This window comes from Mus musculus, chromosome 11 (genome assembly GCF_000001635.26).
Source record: "Mus musculus strain C57BL/6J chromosome 11, GRCm38.p6 C57BL/6J".
NCBI lineage: Eukaryota > Metazoa > Chordata > Mammalia > Rodentia > Muridae > Mus > Mus musculus.
Window position 1 is genome coordinate 75836636 of NC_000077.6, and position 17304 is coordinate 75853939.

Below are 17304 nucleotides of genomic sequence, written 5' to 3' on the forward strand. Positions count from 1 at the left end.
TTCCACCTGGTACCCTCGATCCAGAACCTTCTAGAGAGTCTTTGTGTCTTAGCTTATGCCACCTTTTGGCTGAGGGACTCAGGTCACTCCACTGTTCTTGGAGTCAAAGTTGGAGCTGGCGAAACACCTCAACCTTAAGAGTTTTAGCTCTGGGCTCTTCAAAGCCAAGTAGCCCGCACATAGTAAGTGCTTAATGAAGGTCTGATAATGACATAGTGTTAGCCTTGATTTGGTCTTCATGCCCTGTTACTTTTACTATCCAAGTGGATTTTTTTCTTTTTTCTTTTTTCTTTGAGACAGGAGGGCCTTGAATTGCCAAGGATGGTTGAATTTTTAATCCACCTGCCTCTACCACTTGCATGCTGGGAATTTGAGTATGTCTAAATTTCTGTTTGAAGATTTATTATTTGTGTGTGTGTGTGTGTATGCACATGAATGTGGGTGCCCATGAAGGTCAGAGGCATTAGACACCCCCCCCCCCCCCGGAGCTGGAGTTATGGGATGTCGTGAGCCACCCGAGGTGGTCTTGGGTCCTCTACCAGAGCTCTATGCAGGCTTAACACAGAGCTGTCTCTCCAGCCCACACCACGCCGAGTTTCATGATGCTGGGGCTCATATCCAGGTCTCTGTGCATGCCGGGCAAGCACCCACCAGATGGGTGACCTCACTAGCCTCCTTCAATAGAAGCTGAACCTGTTGCCTCCTCACTTTGAGTACTAGATGCCCCTCCTCTCTCCAAGACCGTCCCTTATCCCACCAGGATGACAGTGGCAGTCTCCTCCTGTGGGTGCTTCTGTCAGCTTTCCCCATGAACCATCAGGGTGCTCCAGCTGACATAGAATGGCTCCCATCAGCTAGAGGGCTACACCCACACCCCTGTCCACCAAGAGAAGGCTTGTGTGGACTTCCTGTTTCTGAGTGATGAATGTGTCTGTCCCTGGCTTGTCCTCCTCTGCTTCAGCCTCTTACCCTTTTCTGTTCTTGGTCCTCCTCTCATATGCCACTGGCAAGACTCCCGATTTGGCCGTTGATGACACAGAACCAAGAAGAAGAGGGATGGGGCTGGGTTCCTGTGCCCTTCCCAGTTCATGAGAATTATAGGAAAGAACCTGACTTGCTTTTTTGTAGTTCCTTTTCCAGATCTAGACTGAACGTGAATCCTCAGAGATCAGACCCTATGGGCTACAAACACTGCTACAAACACTTACGTCGTGCTTTTTTTGACTCATTGCTGGGCTGACTAAACACTAACCCCATGGGTCCTCAGACACAGGAGGTGGGGGTGGGTGGGCAGGAAGTGGGGCTGCTTGTTAAGACACCTGGAGCAAGTAGCTTTCCATGCCCGCCCCCTCACTGGGGCAATACAGGAATACAGGATGGCAGCTAGCTAATGCTAATAGGGGTAGGACAGTCCCTGTGAGGAGTTGGTGACTAACCTCCACCTTGGTCTCTCCATCTCTTGGGCAGAGGCGTTCACGATGATCTATCATTGCTTCCTGACCTGGAATATTCCATCTTCCTTGTGGCTGATCTGGGGACTTAGGCAATTAGGAACTAGACTTGGCACAGGGCTCTAAGATGCTCAGTGACACCTGCATCCGTTAGAGCCAGTGAACAAATGCCCAGGGGCAGGGACAGTGGGGTCCGATGTCCCAGGAGTTGGTTACAGTGTAACCCCTTGCATTCTGTCATCTATTGTACATGTTCTAAGAGGGGGCCTAGGAGCAGGCTTAAATTGCTAGGCAGGGTCTACAGAGACGGCACAGCCGTGAGGGTCGGGTGCCATATCACCTGGATGTCAAGGATGGCTGTGCTGTACAAGGGTTAAAAGAAGTCACAGAAATTCTGGAAAGCTTCCTCCAGCTACTGTCATTTGACTTGTCCCCTGTGACAGAGCCCAAAGGTTCAGCCATGGAAAAGGGGGAACAGCCTCTGGTGACAATCTCACAATGGGATCACAAAGCAGGGACCAGCTGAGAAGTACTCATTTCTTTCAGACACACTGTCCCTTGCCTGGCCTTTTTGTACCCAGAGTTTTAAGCTGGGCCAGGCTTGGGTATTGTGCGTATATATGTGTGAGTGTGCATGTGCGTGTGTGTGTGTGTGTGTGTGTGTGTGTTTACATATGTGATGTGCATACATAGAAGCCTGAGGTTGGTGTTGAGTGTATTCCTCTATCACTACATCTTTTTTGAGGCTCGGTGGCCAGGAGCTAATCAGTTGAGCAAGGCTATCGGACCAGCAAGCCCTGGACCTCTCTGTCTCCCCCGTCCCAGTGCTAGGTTTACAGGTGTGCACCACTGGGTCAACTTTTCACATGGCTGCCGGGGAGAGAACTCCGTCCTCAAGCCTGTACTGCAAACACACTGCTGTCAGAACCATCTGCCCAGCCTCATGCCTGGGGGAATTTAAGCTGGGACTCGGCCACAGCCATCAGGTCTATGTGCTGAAGACTCACGTTCCATTTCCAATCTGCTCTTGTAAAGCAAAAGAAGGCAGTGTTGGCTAGCAGGTGGCCACTTACAGTCACTGGGGCAAAGACAGAGAGGAAGCTGCATGCCATGTGGGCCTTGAAATTATGTCACCAAGTCCCAGTGGCCACGGAAGCAGCCTTTTCTCTTTCCTGTCTCTGTAAACCCCAAACCTGGGGTAGAGTGCCACTGATGTTGCTTTCCCTCTGCACGGTGACCAGGGTCTAAACAAAGCTCTTAGGCTCATAAACCTTTGGCCTCTGTGAGTCGCTAGGCATGTCTGGAGGTAGCATCTGCCACAGATCAGGGAGTGAGCGCTCGTTTTCTGCCTGTGCTTTGGCTTTTAGACAGAGGTAGGAAAACCCTGGGAGACCCTGGTCTGAAAGCCTGAAGGAGAAGAGTATTCTTATCCAGACTCATAGGGCCCCACCATGAGGCAGGAGGGGAGCCTTCACAGCTGGCTACCTGACTTCCTGGTCCACTGGTTGGAGGACCTGATGTCCCTGAGATTTTCCCATCATGCTGGGCCCTCAACCTCAGCAGTGGCTGGGGAGCTTAGAACTAACCCGGCCTGTTTCTCTGGGGATGGGCAGGTTTTTTTCCCCTCTCTAGTTCATTCTTGGATGGATTTGCAATTTGACTGTCACCATGGAAACTCTTGAGCTTTGGTACATGAGGCGGGTTGGGGGTGGGGTGGGGTGGGAACTCTTCCTTTTTGGAAAATCTCCCTTGATGCCTCACAGGACACATGTGGCAGCTGCCGACCCAGCTGCAATGGCTCAGGGGACAGGGATGGCGGACTAGAACCTGTCTCCAGGCCCTGCTTGGCCATTGCCTTTTCTCCATGATCCTAGGCACCTCTTCAAGATTCATGGCAAAACCCAAGAGGCTGACCCAGCAGCTGCCTGTGTAGACGTAGCGTGAGGTCAGCTCAGTAGTGGACAGGCTGCTGCTGTCCCTGTCTAATTGAAAAAACCAGGAAACTATCTTCCCGTCCTGAGCCATGCCACATCCACCTGCCCAGTGCAAAGATGGCGGCAGGCTGCGAGCTTGGGAGACCCTGGGGAATAGTGACTGCTCTGCTCCAAGGAGCCCAAAGTCTCCGGAAGCTCTGGGAGTTAGGGAAGTACGGAGATATTTCTAACATCCTGCCAAGAAGCAGCAGATGGTGGGAAATTTTGCATACTAAAAACAACAAAAAATATTTTTAACGTAAAGGAAAGACAGTTAGGCCTTGGGGAGGGCAATGAACCTTCCAGAGCCATCAGACTGGCACAGCACAGATGCAGTTGGCCCTGCCAGCATGGCTTAGCTCTCATACTCAGGAATAGGTGTATGCTATGGGGGGGTGTGTATGTCCCTGTCCGGGTGGCAGCAGGTGGGGGTCATGGCATGTGATGAGGTGCCCCTGACTTGGGTTTCTGTCATTTTCCAGCTGTGCCCCCTTAGGCTGTTTTCTGTCCCTGTCTATGCTCAGTGGAGCCGTGGGTGAAGGATGGATCCCTCTCTAGTGGCTATGAGCATTCAACAAAGCCCAGGGACATACATCATGGGCTCATGTCCTCTAGCACGGTGCATGTTTCTATGCTCTGGGCCCAGCCCACCTCACAGGGGAGGCTGGCTGTTCTGAGGGAGTGTGGATGCTCCAGCCATGTTTCACAGGGTAAGGAGAGAGCAGGATCCCTCTCAGAGCATGGTTAGAGGCTGGGCTGGCATTCAAACCCATGTCCATCTTTGGCTGCAAGCCTTGTTTTCCCACCTTGCCCAGAGTATACCGGCGTCCACGCTCCTGTCTCACTCAAAGACTCTAGACTCTCAGGAAAACTCTCCAGGCAGCTGATTCATCCCTCTCATGGGCCCTGAATCAGGGAGGCTGTTTCACGGATGCCCACTGCCTTGACTTGAACCCTGGTTCTACTTGGATGCATCTGGGCAAATACCATACCCTAGGCCTCAATTTGTCTCATCTATGAAATGGACAGGAAGGAGGGGAGTGAGACAGAAAAACGCCCAGCAAGATGAGATCCAACAGAGAAAAAGACTAAACACTACACAAGCTGCTAAGAGTTTTAAAAATCAGAGTTTAATGCAATGCCCAGGAGTCTCTTCAATGTGTTTCTTCTGCCCAGAGTCCTCTGCCCCAGGAAAAGAGGGAACTCACCCGGCCACCTCCACTTCCTGTTTTTCCTGCTTTGACCTTACCCTACCTGGAGCAACCCAGGGGACGGCCACCTTGTGACCCAAATCCATCTCCCTTCCCTGAGCCTGCCTGGCCCTAGATAAAGCCACTTGGTAACTATGTTCTGAGCTGTGCAGGGCAGTAGGGTCTGCAAGAGGTAAGGTAGGTAGTTCACCAGGCCAGCAGGACAGGTGATGGCAGAGCCCCAACCAGGCACCTCTCATCTCTTTTCCTGGAAGGACACTTAGATAACCTCAGCCTGGGCAGGGACTGGGGTGGAGGATGGGAAGTTCCCATGGAATGGGATGAATGGCCCCTGAGGGAAGCAAGCTGCTCTTGGGAGTGGGGGAGGGGAGCAGTGGCCTCTTTCTCTGGTTTGTCCCCAGGGTTCCATCCAGGAAAGAGGATGGCCCAAGGCTAGGGGAACCTGTCCTCCCAGGAATGGGCCCATTGGCAGCCAGAAGAGGCTCAGTGCCTGCCTGTCCTTCCCTGGGACCAGGTGACAGGAGTCATGGTACGCTTCCAACCTGTCCTAGTGTGCAGCCAGGGACAGAGAGCCATAGGAGCTTGGTACGTTCCTTCCCTGACACCCTTCAAGGCCGCCCTTAGAGGCTCTGAGAATGACCCTGGGCAGGAAGAGGCAACAAAGAGGCACAGCACTGACTGATAAGTCAGATGTGGGGCTAGGAGGGGTCCCAGTGCTGGCTTATTCATGAGCATCGATTTTAATTTTCTCTCTCCTTTGGGCTCACAGACAGATAGGAGGCACCAGCTAATGAAGACAAATCCACAGATCAATAGAGATGTGGTTGCTGGTGTGAAAACCCTCTGGTCCCCTGACCTCAAATGAGGAGCTCTGGATAGGAGGAGGAAGAGGAGGAGGAGGAGGAGGAAGAGGAGGAGGGTGGATGTTAAGAACTGCTCCCCCAGAGAGAACAGGATATACAGAATGGGGTAGAGTAGAACAGTCGGGGAGAGATCAGAGAGGGCTTCCTGGAAAAGGAGGGACTTACAAATAAACACCATTTAAGCAGGTACAAAAGTAGTCCTGGGGTATGCCAGGCATTCCAGAAAGTCTAGGGCAAGCTGAAGCTAAGCAATGATCCTCCTTTGGAGGATCAGGAAACTCTGGATGAAGGTCCTGTGGGGAGAAGGGGTGAACTGGTTGGGTATGTTCTATATTGTTAGGCCGCACATGGTGGCTCTGGCTTCTGGCAGACCCAAAAGAGGGAGCCTATCTGTCCTGCACTCCTTGGCTGGCAGGTGGCATGAGCCTTTGTTTCTTCCGGACTTGAACTTGTGCCTGTTTCACTGGTAGGATGGCTCAGTGGATTAAAGGTGCTTGCCACTAACCTGCCGGTCTGAGTTAGAAGAAGAGAACCCACTTCTGCAAGCTGTCCTCTGACCGCCGCCTGAACCCACCCCCTGAAATAAATATAATAAGGATCAAGAAATCTGGATCTTGGAATGCGACTCAAGCTACTTGAAACCCTCCTGCCTTGGTTCCTAAGAGCTGGGATCGCAGGCGTGCGCATCTGTATGCTCGAGGCTTGTCCCTTTGTCTTTTTTCTGGTCTCCCATGTGTTGGGCATCCCCCTGGGCCACAGTTTCTGTCTCCTTCCCTCCCAGTTTCTCTGTCATAGTTTTCCACCTAGAGGAGCCTCAGATCCAGGTGTCTGTGTTCAGAGACTGGCAAGAGGATGGGCTGCCTGCCTGCCTGGCTCTGATGGGCTCTCGTCCCTGCCATGCCCCTGGGAAGACTGAGGAATCAAGCTGGGACCTTCTGCAATGTCAACCTTGCCCTGGCACGGACAGACAGTCCAGAAGGAGAGCTGTGTAAGGCAGAGCCAGCACTCTGACCCCCAGCACTTTCCTGGAACCAGGCGGGGTGGGAGGTCCAGCTCTGCCCACTTCACTCCTATTCCCAAAGGCCATTCAGTCCAGAGTGTGTGGGATGAAGTTGTAGGTTTGGCCAGCAAGGCAGGTGTGCAGCTGCAGAGGGTTATGCTGTACTCTGTACAGCGAGCTCAGCCCAGCTGGCCCCAGGGGCAGCTCTGAGCCCCTTTGGCTGCACTTGAGCCAGACACAGCTTCCAGGAGGGCAAGGCACCTCAAGACCTCACCTTGCATATGGGATTGGTTAATCCCCTGAGGCTGTCATTGGGTTTGGGCAAATTAGAGATGACAGCCATGCCCCTAACCTTCCTGGTGTGGCTAATGAGGGCCTTCTGTTCTGGGAAATCAATTTCTAAGCCAGCACAGACATTAGGACAGGCAGGGGCTTCTGTGGGAAGGGGAAGGTGTAGAGTGTAGAGTGGGACTCTCCCCTATTGAAGGTTCCTGCTTTGAGACTGCTGCTCAGCATAACCCAGGGCTTAAAGGCAGGATGAGGCCACATGCATGGGCTTTCCCTTTAACGCAGGACCACAGCTGTATCTCTGAGAGCTACAGGAGGAACAATTTCTGGAACACTGAAGGCATTTCTTGTCCTCTCTATGTTAAGACACACGCTATTTGGGCTCTGTACCCTGCGACCCCTTTTGTAAATGGGCAAGTGTAGCACTCTGTTCCAGGGGCAATCAAGGGAGACAGTCTGCATCTTCCCTTGTAGGCCCTCTTCTCTGCCGTGCTCCAGGAAGGCGTGGGTAATCAGCTCATGAGTCCCACACAGTCCCCACCACATATTGCAAACCCTGAATCTGCAGCAGCTACCACTGGGAGCTGCTGGATACCACAGCAAAGGAGGGGTGCAAGACCCCTCTGTCCCTCCTACATGCACAAGACAAAGGCTTTGCTGGGCCTGGTGAAAGGTAGCCGCAGTGGACTGGAGAATCACAGTGCGCACACGCGCGCGCGCGCGCGCACACACACACACACACACACACACACACACACACACACGCACGCACGCACGCACGCACACACACAGAGCCTCTTTCCTAGCCTCTGACATCCAAGTTCTCCCACAGCCCAGACAAACCAACTTTCTTGCACTTATTTCCTTTACCCAGGCGGTGGCCCTGCACTGTAAAGACCAGGTTCAAAGACATGGAGGTGCCTGTGGGACCAATGGGGCCTTCTCAGGTGGCTCACGCTGACTCTCGGTCCTCTAATTAGTCCTTCTTGGGCTGGGTGCCCTTGTGTATGCTTGGTGGCTTCTACTATCTTTACATTTAAAAAAAAAAGCCCTAGTTACCTTCCACAGCATCTTAAGATCATAAAGCCCCTGCGAGGAGTAGAATTAGCAGAGATGGGACGTGGCAAGACGTACAGAAGACAATGTTGCAATGGGACTGCAGGACAGCGTGTTCTGAGCACTTAGCACAGTATGAGATGGAGCTGGGCAGTCTGATCAGGCTTTGGGGGCAGTATGGGGGTGGGTGGGGAGTGTGTGTGTGTGTGTACCCATGGGGGGGAGGGGAGGGGAGGGGCCGGTCTTTGCTGTGTAGCTGGCCTCCCTGAACTATCTGCACATTGCTCTGCTACCTGTTCAAAATTCCTCTGTTGGGGCTCCATCCTTGAACTCCAAGATAGGATGACTGGGAGAAAAAGGACACTCACTGTTCCAGCCCCTCCCCTGTCACCCTCATGGGATGGGAACACACCATTCCACAACAAGGCTTTCTTTCCTCGGAGCCCCAAAGGCCCCAAGAGCTGTGTCTTCAGGCCAGCTGGGGGAGCCCAGCCTGGAAAGCCAGGGAGGTGGCTATGTGGTCTCCTCTGCTCACAGCAGGCACAGGGCCACTAATAGGCAAGGGCCCTGCCTTCTACGACAGCGAGCTAGGTGGCCTACATGAGGAGCCCCAGGAAGTCTGCTCATTTTTCTTGCAACAAATAGCCTCTCCATAGCCATTCTTCTGTGTTCTCTCTTTTCAGAGAGATGTGGACCAGGAGAACTTTCCTTTGTGATGTGTGGATGGAAGCTTGGGTCTGGTGCATGCAAGGTAAGCAGCCGACCACTGTGTTGTGCCCAGATCTCCCTTCTTAGTAATCACATACAGCAACACTGAAAGACTGCGGGAGACAACAGGGAAGGCTGGGGACTGTGGCAAACCAGAGGACACTCCATCAGTGAAACGGGAAGCCACTGCTATCTGAGAGGGCGGTATTGGCAGACCTTCTGATTTTTAAGAGAGAAGCCAGAACTCCATTTTCTTTTCAGAGTGAGGGTTCTTTGCAGTTAAAAAACAAAAAGTGACAGTGAATTTTAAGCAGCCAGCCAGATCGGGTCACCTGCTTCACCAGATTGTGACCTATCAATAGGCAGAGTCTCAGCCCCCAAGGACAGGTGGCATCCTCCTGCCTTCCTTCAGTTGCTATAGCCAACCGGGACCCCAGCACCCAACACATCCTCCTGGGTACTCTGAATGCTGTGGGGGACTCAGGTACCAGGACCAGCTGATGTGACAAAAAAACAGACAATTCAGAGTCCAAGGAGGAAGTGTGTGCGTGTGTGTGTGTGTGTGCCCTAAGCTTCCAAAACACTAATTTCTCAGGCACAGAGAATGGAAGAAGGAGGCATAGCAACAGCTGGCTCTGGGCAGTGAGCAATCCTGTCTGAAAATAAAACATTTTACAATTCACAACCGAGGCTCATTAAGAATGAATGGATTGGCGGGTATAAATAGCTTGCTGCGTTAAGAAGTCAGGAAACGGCATATGCACTCGATGGAAAATCAGTGGCTATGGAGCCTGCTTATTAGCCCAGTCGGCTGCAGCTCTGTGCTAACAAGACAGAGGTCACAGGTTCAAAGTCTGCATGGGCCTTGTGGCTTTCCCAGCCTCAGGCCACAGTGACCTCCCACCCCAAGATAGGTGCTAACATGGGGGCATAACAACAAACACACCAGCAGACCATGGTTAGCGTCTCCCAGTTTCTGATGCAGAAGACGCCCCCCCGCCAGAAACACACACACACACACACACACACACACACACACACACACACACACACACTGTAATATCCAGCCTCCACTTGAATGCCCTCACTGACAGAAAACTCATTCCCCTGTCAGACACAAAGTACTCAGCTCTGTGGCTGGATGGTAATTAATTGGAAGACACTGGCTGGGCCATCCATTATGTCTAATGGTGGCTGGATGCTAAAAGTTTGCTCTGAGCAGAGATGGGGGACCCTGCTGATGGTGGGTCCTAAGAGTGTGGATGGGGTGGAAACAGGTGCAGCAACTCAGGCCATGCAGTCTCAGCCTGCTGCAAGCTACCCAGTAGGCAGAGGAAGCCAAGAGTACAGATAGGCAGAATAGCTCCGGCCACCCTTCCTTCGCCACAAGAACCCCCTTCTTCAGCAGCCTGGTAACAACCGCCTCACTTGAAAAATCCCCTGAACTATCAGACAGGGCCAAGCCAGCCATGTGTTGATGGAGACAAGGGTCAGCCATGTGCTCCACTCCTGAGGAAGAGCCTGGGTCCACAGCCCTCAGTGCAGCCGGCAGCCTACGGCAGCCTACGTGACCTTGTACAGCTTTCCCGTCTCATCCATCACGAAGAGTCAATTTCACCATCTGCAGCTGCCCTGAGCTTCAAATGAGATAATGACCATGAATCACAGGGTGCCCTGGACCAGCCAGTGCAGCTCCAATGACTCGGCTTCTCTAGGAGGTGCTGGTCCCCCTGGGGGAGGCTAGGTCAGCTGGGGGTAACTCATTAAGGGCCACCCCTGATAAGCCTCTGCAGAGCAGCTGAGCCAGACTGGAACCCCAATGCTTGCTTCCACAGGGCAGCAGAGTCTTCCCTGTTTAGGTCAGGATCTTGAAAACATTGCTTAAAACCTAGTAGCCGGTGAAGTGGTATCGAAATCCCAATTTTTTTTTTTTCTTGCAGTTACCCAAATGGAACAAATCCAAAACCCTGAAGTACGTACTTTCTGGGGCAGATCTGGAAGGTAACTAGTATAGCATCTAAGATCTCGAAGGTATCATCTAGGAAGAAATACCCAGCTCAGGAGGACCAGGGCAGGAAGAAGGAAGTGGCTGAAGACTGGAGGGACAGGCTGTGACCTAGGCTTTCTAATATCTGCCATCTCTAAGGGGATGAAGAGGTAGAGGTTATGTCTACACTGGGTGGGAGAGAAGGGTAGGCCCTGATAAGGGGTCAGTGAGCCATGAGCCCCCAGTATTGGTGTGCCACTTGAAACCAGGTGGCACACAAGGCTGGCCTTACCTGACCCTGAGGCTTCCTTGAAGCCTCCTCCTGGTGTGAGAGCCAGAGTCTCACTGTGGATGGGCCTCCCTGGGGTCACTAACTGGCATCCTTGCCATAAATCAGTACCTCAGACCCAGAGGAGCAAGGATGGAGCAAGCTGAGGAGGTGAGCCTACCTGTCCCACAGTTCTCGTTAGGAACCCAGAGGGCAGGGCCACACCTCCTCCATCTTTAATATTTCCAACGACGGACTGACTGGTTTGGAGTCTGGATTTCACTGTGGTGCTCAGACTGGCCTTGAACTCTATGCTCAAATGATCCTCTCTGCCCAGCCTTCTGAGTACCCAGGAGTTAAAGGCACAGGCCACACCACCCGGCTCCTTGTTTCACTCTTAGCATTTCGGGCTATAATGTGTTTCTGGACTCACACGGAAGCAGAACCACACTGGTGCTGGTTATTAAATCAACATGCCTTCTCCCACTGACTTGACAAATCCCTATCTTCAGCTTCCATACGTTCTTGGGACAACTGTGCTTCAATTCCCATCTAGTCATTGACTTGCGGATCCTGTAATAGCCACTCTAAGCTCCTCACAAGCCTTAAAACTGAGACACATAACTCATATCCTATGAAATTCACTCTTTAGGGGGAATACAAGACAGTGCTTTTTACTACAGTCATAACACTGGGCAACCGCCACCACTATTCAATTTCAGAACATTTTCATACACTGTCCTAGCTGGCAGTTCCTCCCCTTCCCCATGCTCCTCACCCCGGCACATGCACCTGTCTATGGGCCTGCCTAGCCTAGGTATTTTTTTATGAAAGGCATCATACAATATGTAGCTTTTGACTCTGGCTTCCTTTGCTTAATATGAACTTTTCCAGGCCTACCCACATCATAGTACACACACACACACACACACACACACACACACACACACACACACATACATTCATTCATTCGTCTCGGTCTCTACACACACAAAGGGAATCAGACAGATATTAATATATAACTACAAAAATGGAAGTATTAAGATTTTTTTTTCCTTTTTGAGACAGTGTATCCCTAGCTGGTTTGGAACTTGCTATATAGACCAGGCTGGCCTTGAACTCACAGAGGCCTCCCAAATGCTGGCATTAAAGGCAGCACCACCGTAATCCAGGTAGGCCTGAAGTTTCTACCTACTTTTCTGCCCAGGACTTGTTTATTCTTTGATAAAGTGTTATGGGTTGAAAGTTTGTGTCCCCAACCTTAATTCATGTTGGTGTCCTAAACTCCAGGTATTTGAAAGAATTACATGAAGTCTAGATTAACAGATGAGTACAGTCCTGGGGGGGCGCCCACCGCACCACAGAGGGAAACCCTCACCAGACGCGGCTTGCCAGCACCTTGATCTTGCTCTACCAGCCAGACCTGGGATAAATCAGTCTCTGTAGCATAAGCCATGTGGTCGGGGTGTTTTGCCACGGCAACTCAAGCATACTAATACAATGAGACTTTAATTCTCTTCGTGCTGCTCCCTATAATTTCCATTTAAAGTTTCCTTCCAGGCATGAAATACTTTTTTATTGCCATCACAAATAGGTCTTCTCACTTCCACCTTCAATTAGTCAGTACGGATTAAAGCTATTGATTTTTTTAAATTGATTTTTCTTTTTGGTTTTTCAAGACAGGGTTTCTCTGTGTAGCTCTGGCTGTCCAGGGACTTGCAGGTCAGGCTGGCCTCAAACTTAAGAGATCCGACTGTCTCTGCCTCCTGAGTATTGGGACTAAAGGTGTGTGTCACCACTGCCCAGCTAAATTGCTTTATCTGAAATCTTGTAAGTTTCTAAATTTCTCTATAAATTCCAGTGCCTCGTGGTTGAATTCTTGGTGTACACACCAACTGCAAAGATCGATTCCTTTTGTTCTTTTCTGATATTCAGAAATGGCTCTTTATGTCTTGCTTTTTTTTGTGCCAATTAAAAACTAATAAGGGGGTCAGAGAGATGGTTAAGAGCACGGCTGCTCACGCAGAGGACTTGGATTCAGTTCCCAGCACCCACATGATGGCTCACAACTGTCTGTAACTCCAGTTACTTGGGATCTAACACCCGCTCTTACCTCTGTGGGCACCAGGCACACTCACGGTGCACAGATATACATGTAGGCAAACCACTCAGACACATAGAATAAATCTGAAAGGAAAAGGTCTAATAATGGCTGGTGCACAGTGAGTGGTAGAGGGTGTGCCTAGCTCACTCAAGGGCCTGGGCGTATCCTACGTACCAGCAGGACACAATGTAACTGAACCGAGCTGAACTACCAACTATGATTGGACTACGGAGATTGTTGCTTTCAGTTTTCAGGACATGGCTTCAGGGCTTCCTGTTATTACAGTTTTCTTTTGTTACTGTTCTGAGACGGGGCTTACTCTGTAGCTCAGGCTAGTCTGGAGCTCACTAGAGGTTCATACAAAACTGAGACCAGCCTTGAAATTCTGAAGCCTCCTGCCTCTACCTCCCAAGTGCGAGGGCCCTCTGATACAGCGGTTCTCAACCTCCCTGATTCTGCAAACCCGTTGATACGTATGGTTCCTTATGCTGTAGTGACCCCCAACATTTTTTTTTTTGCTGCTTCATAACTATGTTTTTGCAACTGTTATAAATCATAATGTATGTATCTGTGTTTTCTAGTGGTCTTAGGTGACCTCCCCCTCCCCTAGGTAGTAACTCACAGGTTGAGAACCCCTGCCTAGCAGCTCCTGGGCCAGAGGCATCTGTGGCATAATGAAAGCATTTGCCACAGTGCCAGGCTTCAACAAACAATGTGGAAAACAGGACATCTGAATTAAAATCAATAAATAATAGACATAGGAAGACCTACTCAGACGTGGGCATAGAAAAAGTAAAATGCCTTTTTCCTCCCTGTAGACTGACCATGGTTATAACTGTCAACAGCATCACAGGCAGCAAAGATGTCTGGCCAGAGTGCCCACAGTGGAAGTGACTAGGTGTGACTAGGTCATTACATGGCCTGACCCCCAGACATAGGAGCTTCAGTTTGCAGGTTACAGGTCTAAAGAATATTTATTTCTAGGCAAAATCCAGAAACAACACTAAAGTCTGTTGATAAAGAACAACGAAAACGTGATCCAATAATGTTCAGGGGATTTTATTCATCCACTGAAGTGAAACACAATCTAGATCCAATGGCCTCGAAGGACCCCACAGCATTCTTCCAACAGGGCCTGGCACATCTGGCCCCTGTCATTTGAGCCAGAGGCAGTCGAATCTCTGTGACTTCTAGGCTAGCCTGGTCTACACAAAGAGTTCTAGGCCAAGCAGGGCCACATAGTAGGACTGTCTCCAAACAAACAAAGTTGCAAAAAATGGCAGATCCACAGGCAAGAGCCTGTTTATATTTGTTGCAAAGCAAATTTAAATGCCTAACTTCAGTGGGCATTTGGTCAAGGGTTATGGTCTAAGGACAAATAGAAGAGGTTACTGGTTTTCATTCCTCACTGAATTATTTAACTTGTGTTCTTATATTATTAAAAATTAATAAAGAGAAAGGTGGAGGAAGATGGGAAGGCGCCTCTCTTGCAAACATCAATTAACTCCTAGATCCTTGTGTATATTGAAAACTTCATAGCTTGGGGCCAGTGAGGTATCTCAGTGCCTTGCTTCACAGGCCTGGTGACTTGAGTTCAATCTCTTACATAAACGTGTAAGGAGAGAACCCACCACAAAGTAGACCTCTAGCCTTCCTGGCATGTGTGCACCTACACACACAAAGAACATACACATAGACCTGCGCACAAATTAAAACAGAATCATAATATATATATATAATCTATTGCTTAGCCCTACATTTCCAACAGGCCACAAGAAAGGAAATGAGGGAGGTCTAAGTGCTAGAGCCCAAGTCTTGGGGTGTGGGGATGGAATAAGGGTGGGGAAGAGGGTCACATGGGTGACATGGTGCTAGCCTCAGCTCTATGCCTGTGGGAAGAGCTGTGGGCAGGAGGGGACAGTGACCTGGAGCTCCTCAAGCCCCGGGGCCAGGAAGAGAGCTTCCTTGTGAGGGGTTGGTTTTACCAGCCACCCAACATCTCTTGGGTCCATCTAGCATCTCATGGACCAGAGACACTGTGATGTGATGACCCCAAGCTCCTGCTAGCCTCCTTTGTAGTCCCAGTATCTGGCATGGCTCACTCACTTGCTCGAATATCTGTGGAGCATCTCCTCTGTGCTACTCAGAGTGCTATGTGCTAAGGTACTGGCCTGCTGAGGACAGATGCGGCCCTGCCACAGGACACTGTAGGAATGGTACCCCCATGATGGCTACTCTGACCCCTGAGCTCAGTGAGCCCAACTGTGGTGCTGGACAGCTACGTGCTCTAGCTTGCCCTGGGTCACTGCCACAGCCCTGAGCATAGCTAGCTGCTGAGCCCCTGGGCACTTGATGGTGGTGGGGGAGGGTGGGGGAGGGGAAGTCACTTTCAGGGCTGGAAAGCACCAAGGGGATCCAGTCATCAGAGGACTGGACATGGAGACAGGCCTCAATATACTCTCACAGCTGCCTACAGAGTCAACAGCTACACAGGGGCCAGATCAGCAGCCTCTGTCAGCTCCCAGGATTCCCTGAGGCAGGTGTGACAGAGCCCTGACCACAGGCTACCATGGACCTTGAGGCTACATGAGCTACCATGTAGGGAGGGATTGGAAAGTCCCTTATATAGGCCATAGCTCAAGACTAGGTAAGGATGGTTCCCACACATGAGCTGGTCTAGCCTCACACAGGTAAAGTAGCCAGAGCTGTGCCCTGTGAGGACATGGTCAGATCTGAGGCAGCCAGGAGACTGCCCTCAGCTGGAAAGCAGAGACTGACTTGAGAGGGCCCAGAAGCTGCCCAGCAACAGGCCATGGCGGCTGAAGAACACATGCTATCAGGTTCTTTGCAGCCCTGCCCTGTGTTTTCTGCACTGACATGACTCCACTCTCCACTGTCCTTCTTTCTTGGGCTCTTCTCCTTTGCTGCAGCCACTTAGCTCATCTTCCAAGTTTAGTTCTGTCCACCCTGGCACTACATACCCCAGTGGCCTTTCTCAGTGTGGGCATAGATGTGATCACTAGCAGCTGTCCCTCCCTGCATCAAGTCACTCAGGAACCATAGGGCTCCAACAGGCCTGATGTAGCAGCCTAAAGGCTCTGCACCTCATTATCTCAGAGGAAGAGCCTCTAGGCTGCCTGCCAATTCCAAGTGTGTGGGGACACTGGCCTCCTCCCCTGTGCGTCTCCACAGCTGAGGAGTTGTCAGGAGTACTGTGTGCCCAGGGTACAGGTCTGCTAGTGAGTGTGTGTGTGAACATATGTGCCAATCTACACGCATGTAAACATATGTGTGCCTGTGGATGTTTATGAGCAGTGTGTGTGTGTATGTGTGTGTATGTGCTGATTGGGAGCAGGTGGGTAGTAAGGACAATGGGCACTTGGGTCCCTCAGGCCTTTTCATAGGCACTCATAGCAACCGTCTGAACCTGCTGGTCCATTAGCATCTGTTCACAGACCTCAGACTTTCTTTAGACTGTGGGATAAGGATGTCCCCAGAGAGAGGGACAGGATGGAAGAGGCTCAGGCTCAGTGGCTATGACCTCCCTGTGAGGCAGTGTCCCAACCGGGCTGTTCCCCTCGGACCCCCTACCTATAAGGACTCCACAGGCCAGGTCTTCACCTGCATTCAACCCTGCACCCCACACACTTGTTTGTGATGTCAGGGAAAGCTAGACATGGGTCTGAGTCATGCCAGGAAGAGCTGCAGGCATCAGGATGGAGGGAGGCACAGCTGCGAGGAGGGACAGCTGCGAAAGCGCCAAGTGACACGAGGACGAAAATTACCTGAGAAGGGACAGCCAGTACCTAACATGGATGTTTGCAAGGGTGACTCACAGGGGTCTTGTCTCCTGGGACCTGCTGCTTGGTGACCTTTAATTTTCTATCACAAACATGTGTTACTCTTTTGATAAGGAAAAAAACAGCACACGACATGAAGAGAGTCGGGTCACCTCCCGAAGCCCTTCCAAAGCTGCTGCCAGGCCTGTGATCTTGAGCTACCTCTTCTGTGACAAGCCACCAGCAGGTGTACCCTCACCCTTCTGGCCCTGTGAAGTGTGGCCCCTACAGGGCAGAAGAAGCCAGACCCAAGGGGAAGGGCCGGGTCTGGAGCCCAGCTCTGGCCTGCACCCTGGGCCTCAGGCTATGTGGCTCTAAGATGCTGCTATTGAATATCCATCCACTCAGAACCTCCTGCCGCTTGTGTGAGACCAGGAAATTTGCAATGAAAACCAGAAACAGGAGCAGCGCAGAGCCACACAGAGCCCTCTACAGCAGCGGCACAAGCAGTGGCTGCCAGTCACAGAGGGGCGCACACCCATCTCTGGATAGTCACTACAGATACCAAGTCACCCTGTTCATTAGGACCCAGGATCTCCATTTCCTGAGAAATGAA

At 51.1% G+C, this 17304-nt stretch overlaps 1 protein-coding gene and 1 long non-coding RNA gene across 14 annotated transcripts in view; one reads left to right on the forward strand and one right to left on the reverse strand.

Annotated features, from left to right (window-relative positions):
- Gm12339 (predicted gene 12339) overlaps window positions 1-17277 on the forward strand; it is a 58104-nt gene extending 40827 nt beyond the window's left edge. Inside the window, exons 3-5 of one of the 2 annotated variants that reach the window (NR_136932.1) lie at window positions 8526-8593; window positions 10491-10551; window positions 16824-17277. This is a non-coding gene — a long non-coding RNA (predicted gene 12339). The remainder of the gene's footprint in view (window positions 1-8525; window positions 8594-10490; window positions 10552-16823) is intronic. The other variant, NR_136933.1, reaches the window with a different exon arrangement.
- The window catches only part of Rph3al (rabphilin 3A-like (without C2 domains)), a 136623-nt gene that overhangs the window by 5644 nt on the left and 113675 nt on the right, over window positions 1-17304 (reverse strand). The gene's annotated exons all lie outside the window — the stretch shown is intronic.